This window comes from Mus caroli, unplaced genomic scaffold (assembly GCF_978045245.1).
Source record: "Mus caroli unplaced genomic scaffold, Mus_caroli_1 scaffold_19, whole genome shotgun sequence".
In the NCBI taxonomy this organism is placed as follows: domain Eukaryota; kingdom Metazoa; phylum Chordata; class Mammalia; order Rodentia; family Muridae; genus Mus; species Mus caroli.
The window spans coordinates 6,542,805-6,552,491 of record NW_028227274.1 but is presented as its reverse complement, the minus strand read 5'-3'; the positions used below and the strand labels follow the sequence as shown (position 1 = coordinate 6,552,491).

At 42.8% G+C, this 9,687-nt stretch overlaps 2 pseudogenes; both read right to left on the bottom strand.

The window, feature by feature from the left end:
- Positions 1–366: 366 nt before the first annotated feature.
- LOC110285100 (ATP-dependent DNA helicase DDX31 pseudogene) lies at positions 367–2,526 on the bottom strand (annotated as a pseudogene).
- A 4,360-nt stretch (positions 2,527–6,886) lies between these two features.
- On the bottom strand, positions 6,887–8,392 carry LOC110285181 (RNA 2',3'-cyclic phosphatase ANGEL2 pseudogene; annotated as a pseudogene).
- Positions 8,393–9,687: the final 1,295 nt, after the last annotated feature.

The window sequence follows — 9,687 nt, the reverse complement described above, 5'->3', positions numbered from 1 at the left end:
AATAAATCTTAAAAATATTTTAAAAATAAACATCATGCATCCTTTTTTTCCTTCCTGTTTTTAACATCTTTATCTTTACATCTTTATCTTTATCTTACAACACTCATGCAATACACACGTGGCTACTTAATCTGCCAAGCTTGGCAGGAGTTATACTCATCCAGCCTGATACACAGGATGCTTGCTGTCCATGAGCAATCTCACAAGAGGCTTGGTCAAAGTTGGGTGACTGTCTAGCACCAGCTCCTGCCTAATTGGGTTTGTACAGGGCTCCTCCTGCAGCAGGTGAGGATCTGTACTCTTGAGTCTGTATTCAGGGAGAGGTGCCAGTTATTTTTCAGAAGCTTTGATGATAAGAACAGAATATCAATCTAAAGCAATGAGATCATGTTGGATCCACCCTGACCCAGTCCGGTAGAGACTAAAATACCAAAAGAAGCTTGCTGGCCAGTGATGAGCCTTCAGGATATAGAAGCAGCTGCATTCTCTCCATGGCACAGGTTTGCTGGGTGCCACCTGAAGGCCCTGCTGTTTGCCTTGCTTTCTGCCCTTTGTGCCACTGTCCTCCAGTCCACTTGAGTGTTCCCAGTGCAGTACTTCAGCAGGCACAAGGTGGTTCTTCCTCTGTGTCTTCTTCTGAAGGTCAGGCCTTTTAAAGCTTGCCTTCTTCACAGCAGAGACACTGAGGTTGCTAGGAGCATTTCTTAGTCTGAAACTCTTAGCCACATATCCAAGGTATAGGGATCAGATATGGAAGATGGACTTCAGCTCCTTGGGGTAGATGGCATAGGCTCAGATGAAGGGCTGCAGGGCTTTCTTTGCCCAGGAGACCATCTTCTGACTGGAGTGCACATAATCTTTAAACACTATCTGCAATACTGTGGTTCGTTCTCAGATTTCTTGGGGGCCAATGGCATGGAATTTCTGAGCTCCCCTTTGTCTCCTTTTAAAACAATTATCCTTTGCCGGGACAAACAAAATATCTTTCATCTTAATTTCAGAAACATTGATTTTGTGAGAAGCCAATGAGTTGACATATTCTGCCTCTGAAGGAGCCAAAATGAGGAGGCTGCTCCCATGACAGCCAATCCGGGCAGTTCTTCCAATGCAGTGAATGTTCTCTGCAGGTGAAGGCAGAGCACTCTACTGAACCATCCAGGTGACTTGTGGGAGATCCAAGCCTCAAGATGCAACCCTTGTGCAGAGTAAGACTCCAGTTCCAGAATGGGAGAACTCATGAAACACGGATGTCCTTTCCTCCTGCTCCATGTTGCCATATAGCCGAAGGAATTTCAGTGGACAGGAGGCAGATGCTCAGAAGTAGCAGTCCCTGAGTGACAAAGCAGGGTGTGAAGGAAGAGGCTGTAGTGGAACTCCACCAGGTCACAACTGGAGAAAAAGACAATCATCTGGTTCTTCTCAAACTTGTACTTTTGCAGGATGACGGCTGCGAGGCAGACAAGGCACAGCTTGCGGGGAACCAACACCACATGCTGGTCGAGGCTCTCTGGTATGGCAAAGCTGCCTAGATGGGTTCTAACTTCCTTAGGGTTGGGCTGGTCCCAGCTTTTGTCCAGGGCAGAGCTAACTGACTGGATTGTGCAAGCTGATATCAGCTAGCCATGTTACACCTTCTGTGAGTGTCACTGACAGGAGGCCATTCTGCTGTTTCTGGCACCCAACATTTACAGCATTCAGAACCACTGTGATGTCCTTTTCAAAAACCAAATCCAAGATCCTGTCTGCTTCATCCACAATCAGCCACTGTATTCGGTTAAAGTGAAGGTTCTTTGTGGATTTTGTATGATCCACTAGACGGCCAGGAGTTGAGATACGGATATTTATGCCTTTGTGGAGTCTAGCTTTTTTTTCTGATTTCCTCTTCTCTCAGCCCATCAACATGCCAAGAAACAATCCAGGTGAATGGCTTAAGTAGCGTCTGAGCAGTGTAAAACCTTTGCGTTCAAAACAGTGTCCAACTCTTTGGTGGACACTAGGACCAAAACATAGGGTCCATCACTGCGCTGTATTTTCTCTGTCAATGCTTGAAGAGACTGGACTACAGGGATGCAATAGGCAAGAGTTTTCCCTGAGCCTGTCTGGGACCACACAAGGGCATCTCTGCCTTCCAACAGCACTGGGATACTCTACTTCTGAACATTGGTCATACTGGACATTATTAAGACTGTATTTATTGTGGAAATTAGATGTGGGTGGAGGTCCAGCTCCTGGAAAGTTTCTGGAGAGAACACTTGCTCTTGAGCCTGCTTCACTACAGTTCTGTGGAGTTCTGGGATTCAGGATTGTTTTTAAACAATGACGAAGTCTTGATGCATGGCTTCTCCTCTTGTCTTCCAAATACTTTGGAGAAAACATTTTGTGTGCACTCCATTTAAATGTTCTCTGAGTTTCTTTATCGCTGGCTTTCTTGGCTAAAAGAGAAGATATTTTATTCCTCCGTTTTGCTCGTGGAGAATCATTGGACACTTGGTGCTTTCTCTTGGTAGCCTCTGCTTGCCACCTCATCTGGGCCTGGGTGCGTCAGAAGCAAGTCCTGGGAGGCTATTCAGGTAAAGTGCTGCAGATGGAAGTCAAAGCCCAAGCAAAGAGCTGCAGAATGAGCAGGGAGCCCGAGCAGCACATGGAGAGTGACATTCTTCGCAGCTGTTGCTGACTCCCCTGCCCCTTCGGGTCTGGGAGCCACTGCGAGCTCCAGAAGGAGATAAGAGGCCTCAGAAACTGGAAGAGGTTGTGCACATACAGACTTTTGAAGTCAGACCTAATGGTTCCTTAGATTTTCTTAGTGTCTGGTGTTTTGTCCCTCTACTCTGATTTTTTAGCTTTGGGTACTATCTTTCCGCCTTTTAGTAAGTTGGCTGTTTGTCTATCTTGCTGATTTTCTCAAAGAACCAGCTCTTGGTTTCATTGGTTCTTCATATTGTTCTCTTTTTTTTTCTCATGTATTGATTTCAGCCTCGAGTTTGACTATTTTCTACTGTCTACCCCTTTTGGGTGTATTTGCTTCTTTTGTTCTATAGCTTTCAGGTGGGCTTAGCAGGATATCTCTCCAATTTCTTTGTGAAAGCACTTAGTGCTGTGAACTTTTCTTTTAGCACTGTTTTCATTGTGTGCCAAAAGTTTATGTATGTTGTGCCTTCATTTTCATTGATTTCTAGAAAGTCTTTAATTTTTTCATGTCTTTCCTGACCCAGTGGTCATTCAGTAGAGAGCTATTCAGTTTCCATTAGTTTATAGGTTTTCTGCCATTTCTGTTGTAGAGTTTCAGCTTTAATCCATGGTGGTTTGATAAGATGCAAGGGGTTATTTCAATTTCATATTATCTGTTGAAGTTTGCCTTGCTTTATATGGCCAATTTTGGAGAAGGTTCCTTGAGGTGCTGAGAAGAAGGTATATTCTTTTGTACTTGGGTGAAATATTCGATATATATCTGTTAGGTCCTCTTGATTAATTTCATTATTTCTCTGTTTAGTTTCTGTCTTGGTGACCTGTCCACTGGTGAGAGTTGGATGTTGAAGTCTCCCACTATTAACATGTAGAGTTTGATGTGTGATTTAAGCTTTCTTAATGTTTCTTTTATGAATGTGGGTGCCCTTGCATTTGGGGAATAGATGTTCAGAATTGATAAGTCACCTTTATGGATTTTTCCTTTGATGACTATGAAGTGTCCTTCCCCTTCTCATTTGATTATTTTTGGTTGAAATTATATTTCATTAGATATTAGAGTTGCTACTCCAGCTTGATTCTTTGGTCCATTTGCTTGGAGAACCTTTGGCCATGCATATGTTTGATACTGAGGTGTGTTTTTGGTATGTACCAGAGTGATGAATCCCGTTTTCACTTCCATTCCGTTAGCCTGGGTATTTTTTTTTGGGGGGGGGGGCGAGTCCATTGATGTTGAGAGATATTAATAACCAGCATCTGTTAATTCCTTTTATTTTGATGGTGGTGGTGGTGTGTTCCTTTGATTTTCTGTTGTGGGGTTATGTATTTCCTGTGTTTTCTTGTGTGTACCTCCCTTCTTTGCGTTAGAGTTTTCCTTCTAGTATCTTTTGTAGGGCTGGATTTATGTGTGAGGAGCGGGTGTGGCAGCAGTCCTGGGCAGTCCCAAGATGGCGCCCAGGACTGCAGCGAAGTCTTATGACTTGCACCTGACTTCCTCATACACCTAAAAATAAGCCACGACCATCGTGAGAGCTGCGCAGGTGCACCATGATGCTGGCAGTGTAAACAAGTCCATATTTGGTGGAGACATGCCCCTGCCACCCTGATTGGCTGAAGCTGTGTGCCTGGTGAGGTGGTGTGGCCTGCTGTGAGTGGATGGGGGCTGAGAGTATATAAACAGACCTCCCTGGGTACCCAGGGTCCCCGTAGCAGCAACAAGGCGTTCCTGCAATAAAGGCTGTTGAGAAGAATCCAACCATGTTGTGTCTTCCTTGCCCGCCGAGGTGGGCGCAACATTTATGGATAGATATTCTTTAATTTGCTTTAGTAATGGAATATCTTGTTTTCTCCATCTATGGTAATTGTAAATTTACTGGGTATAGTAGCCTGGACTGATGTCTGTGGTTTCTTAGAGTCTGTAAGACATCTGCTAAGGACCTTTTGACTTTTAGAGTCTCTGTTGAATGCAATTCTGATGAGTCTGCCTTTGTATGTTATTTGGTCATTTCTCCTTGTAGCTTTTTAATATCCTTTTTTGTTGTAGTGTACATTTAGTGTTTTGATTATTGTGTGGTGGTAGAATTTTCTTTCCTGGTCCAATCTATTCAGTGTTCTGTAAGCTTCTTGGATGTTTATAAGCATATCTTTCTTTAGGTTGGTGAAATTTTCTTCTATATTTGTTGAAAATATTTTATGGTATAGTTTGAGGGATATTGGTATTAGCTCTTCTTTGTAAGTCTGCCCTAAAACCATCTGGCTCTGGGATTTTTGTTGGTTGGGAGGTTTTTAATGACTGCTTCTGTTTCCTTAGGGGTTATGGGACTGTTTAGATAGTTTACCTGTTCTTGATTTAACTTTGGCACATGGTATCTATCTAGTGGTTTATTTATACAATGGAATACTATGCTGCTATTAAAAATGAAAACATCATGAATTTTGCAGGCAAATGAATGGAACTAGAAAATATCACCCGGAGCCAGGTAACCCAGATCCAAAAGGACATGCATGGTATATACTCACTTATAAGTGGATATTAGCCAAAAAGTTAAAAATACCCATGATACAACTCACAGACCATATGAGGTTTAACAAGAAGTAAGGCCCAAGTGAGGATGCATCAATCTTTTTTTTTTAATTGCAAAGATTTATCATCTAATTTAAAACATTTTATAATAAAACTCACTGCAGAAAACACTTATTACTGCACAGTAGTGACTTAGAAATGTCTGCAATCTGAGTCTACTATTTTAAAAAGTAGAGAAATTTCTATTTACATTTAGAATTCTATTATTTGACACTTGTACAGGGCAAGCTACTGGCTGGTCAGGCTGCTGTGAGGCTGCACAGAACAGTGTAAGCACCATGGCACCCTGCTGCACCATGGTACCAGGAAGCTCGACACTGCAGCCAACAGGTAGTGAGGCTCCAGGGTCTAAGCAACACCTCCCCAAGATGACTGCTGCATGTTGGAGGCGAATGACAAACAGCTGTAGAGCTCCTGTTTCCTTCCAAAGACCACTTCTCTAATAAATTTATACAAAAGTGGCTCAACAAAATGTTGATCCTGACCAAAGGGCCTTTTACCATCATTAAACAGAAAGGTAAGTGCAGGAGACACTGAGGTCTGCTGCCTTTTGTTGGTCTTTGAGACACAGGGCCTTGCCTGTAGCCCTAGTCAGCCTGGGACACATATCGATCCTCCTGCCTCTGACTCCCAGATGCTGGGATTAAGGATGTTCGTGGATGCACCTGGGTCATCTGCTTTCCTTAAGGCAACCGTTGTCTAGGACAGGAGTGAACATACATAAAATGACTTTGCCTTTTTTGTTCTTGTTGTTCTTAAGACAGGGTTTCATGTAGATCAGGCTGGCCTCAAACAAAATGTTGCTAAAACTGGTTTTAAATGGCTAATCCTCTTGCCACCACCTTCCAAATGCTAATAAGATTATAGGTATATACCACAATATCTCCCTAGGAGCTTTACTCGTATGAGAGTGATCAACACTCTCAACTATTTCCAGTACAAAATGTAGGCACACTGTGTAGCTTAGGGTGGCAGTGACATGGGCCAATGTTCTCTACAGCACACACATTGTCAAGCCTCTTCAGAAGCTTGGACCCTGTGGAGGAGTGACCCAGTGATTTCTAAGAACCAGCACAGGCTTCTCCCAATGAAACTAGGTCTCCAGAAAAGGCTTTACAGGTCCGGGCAGGACCACCGGATGTACTAAAAAGCACTGACTTCCTATCTTAAGGGCCAAGGAGGTGAGCTACATTTTAAAAATGCTGTCAACTTTACCAGGACTTAGAAGTCATTTACAACAAAGTTCTTTAGACATCAGTTATCAGGAAAATATTTCATTTAAAAAAAAAAAAAAGCAGTTGTAGCCGGGCGTGGTGGTACATGCCTTTAATCCTAGCACTTGGGAGGCAGAGGCAGGCAGATTTCTGAGTTCGAGGTCAGCCTGGTCTACAAAGTGAGTTCCAGGACAGCCAGGGCTATACAGAGAAACCCTGTCTCAAAAACAAACAAACAAACAGACAACAAAACAGTTGTAAATTTGTTTCTTCCAATCTGTTTCGAGCATATAACAGAAATTCAGAACCCCACATCACAAAAATGAACAGCATGCAAATACTTAAAATTTTTACATCCTTTGAAAAGAAAAGAATATAGACAAGAAGTCCTGTGAATAAGGAGTAGTCAGAGCTCAAGTCTGAACTTGGTCAGCAAAGGCAGGTGATCTGAGGAGTTGTGCTCATTGGGAAGGCCATCCACAGTCCACAAGTCTTGTTCTGCTAAAAGTGACAGTCTAGCTAGAAGTTTCAAGCTACCAACCAAAGCAACTTCAGCTCCTAGACCCCAAGCAGTGTCCTTTTTTGCAGAGTAGAAAATATAATCGACAGTTATGGCACTTCGGGAACTTCAGTGTCAGGAACATAATGGGAATAGCCAGATGAAAAGCTGAAACCGTGCTGTAGATGCGACTTTGTCAGTTGACACTGGGACCTCCCCTTTCTACTGCTGTGCTTGAGTCAGATCACTGTCTTTTTTACTTTGGGAACCTGTTATGCTTCATAATCAGAGTTCTCAGAGATGCCTAGGTTTGAGGTCCAAATTGGAATAGATAAAATTCTTTGTCCCTGTGAAGACTGTTCCTGGTCAGATACCTTTCCAATTGCAAGACCTTCATAATTTAATTTCCCTTCCTTTATGAAGCTATAGAGTGGAGAACCAGGAACAGAATTAAAGTCACCACACATGACAATGGGACAGGAGCTGCCATCTTTGTAATGGGTCACATTGGCAATCTCTGCTAGCAGCATCACCGGCTGGATCAGCTTAATATCACCACACTGAGGAGTATACAGCAGATGTGTGTTAGCTATCCAGATGGATGGAGAGGCAGCAGGTGGGACCTTGGGATGCAAGAGTAAAACTAATCCAATGTTGTTCTCTGTCCAGCAGAGGAATATTACAGTGGCAGAACTCTACTGGGTTCACAGATAAGAGCGAGAACTTGAAATGTTTGAAGCAGGTGCACAGCCATCCGGCTTCCTTCCTGTTTTCATCTTATATTCACAGTGATAACCCAGTGATTCCAGAATTGGCCTGATCTCTGTCCCATAATGATCTTGAACTTCCAACAGACAAAGCACATCTGCATCAAAATGTATGATTTCTTTCAAAATATTGGGGAAGCGAAAACTCCAGAGTAACAATGTCTGTAGAGGTGCAAGTTATCCTCCAGTAAACCCTGCGAGAGGATGTTATATCACCAAGAAGTCAAACTTATCTTCATGGTCCTCATAGGTGGAGTCAACATTTCTGTCTTCTAGGTCCTTTGTATTCTTTTTATTATGGCTACATAAATACTCCCAGTTCCTTTTTATTGTTCTTTGGCGTTTTCTTCATTTAGATGAGGGCTCATCTCTGTCAGCATTTGTGATATAACAAGAGAGATGGATCAAGGCTCAGTTGGTCAGGTCTACAATTATAGTACTGAAACTATGTTCTAGACTCAAACAGAAAAGGTGGTCTACAGTTCAATGAGAAATGCCTGCCACTGGAGTACGGGTAAGGTGCACTTGAGTAATGTTCTGGCCACCTTAGACAACTGGAAATGTGTCTGCGCTAGTAGTATTTCTGCAGATCCTCCCACAGCATGGTCCAGTCTCAACCCAAACTCTTTAGAGGATAGGGAAACATGGAGTACCCAGTATGGTGCAAGAACTTGAGTAGTGGTGAAAGTTGGCCTCCGAGTGACTAAGGACTCTCCCTAGCCACACCTAGCACACAGTGCGCAGCCTCCCTCCGGATGGGGCCCCAAGCTCAGGAGGCCTGCAAGACCCCAGAGGCTGCCTCACTGCCCGCCCACATGTTACTTTTCCTCAGAGCAGAGGGGTGTGTTCTGATTGTATTTTCTTTATTGCTTTTATTTCCATTTTCAATCTCCAGTTTGTGTTTTCTTTATTGCTTTTATTTCTATTTTCAGTCATGGAGCAGTTTTATTAATTTCCTTCACCTGTTTGATTGTGTTTTCTTGTATTTCTTTAAGGAATGTATTCCTTTTCTTTTTAAAGGCCTCTATAATCTTTATAAGTTTGGATTTAAGATCATCATTTTGTCCTTTGGCTGTATTAAGATATTAAGGATTTGCTAAAAGCAAGAGAGCTTGGCTCTGGTGATGACATATTTTCCAGGCTCTTGTTGATTGTTTTCTTATACTGTCTGTTAACCCTCTGGTTGTCCTTGCTATTGGCAGGATGTTTCTGATGTCAACAGACAGAGCCACGAACCTAACAGTGAATCTTAGGGAAAGGCAAGCTATTCATCTCTGCTGGCAGTGTCCCAGGTAGATCCAGCAGGCAGAGAATTTCTTGGGGGAGGGGTCTAACCTTGATGTTCATGGAATATCCCCACAGGCCACCCTGGGAAGGCAGAGAGAGTTGTGGGCCAGATGATGGAGGTCAGGAGACAGATCACAGCTCACCTCTGCTAGCTGTGTCCCCAGATGGACCCTGCCATTGAAGTTCTTGTCAGAGAGTTCCTTCAATGCTTTTGTGTGAAATGTTTTCCCGTTCTCTTCCTCTAGCAACCTTATAGTTTCTAGTTTTAAATCCAAGTCTTTCATCTGTTTTGAACTGATTTCCTGCAGGGTGAAAGATATGGATCTATTTTATTCCTCTGGGAGTGATGTCTTGCTGTACCAGCACCATTTATTGCTACTCCTGTTTCCAGTGTATGGTTGTGATTCTTGTGTCAACAATCAGGTTTCTAAACCGTTCAGGTTTTGTTGTTGTTTTTGTTTGTTTGGAAGGTTGGTTGGTTGTTTGGTTTTTTGTTTTTTGTTTTTGTTTTAGGTCATGTACTATGTCCTGCTGTTTCATATTAGATTCTTGGTTATTTCTTGCTATCTCTGTCACTATGGATCCAAAGTACAATTTTAGGTCAGGGATTATTTGTCTCCTGCCATATCCTTTCCGTTTTGCTTGCTTTAACTA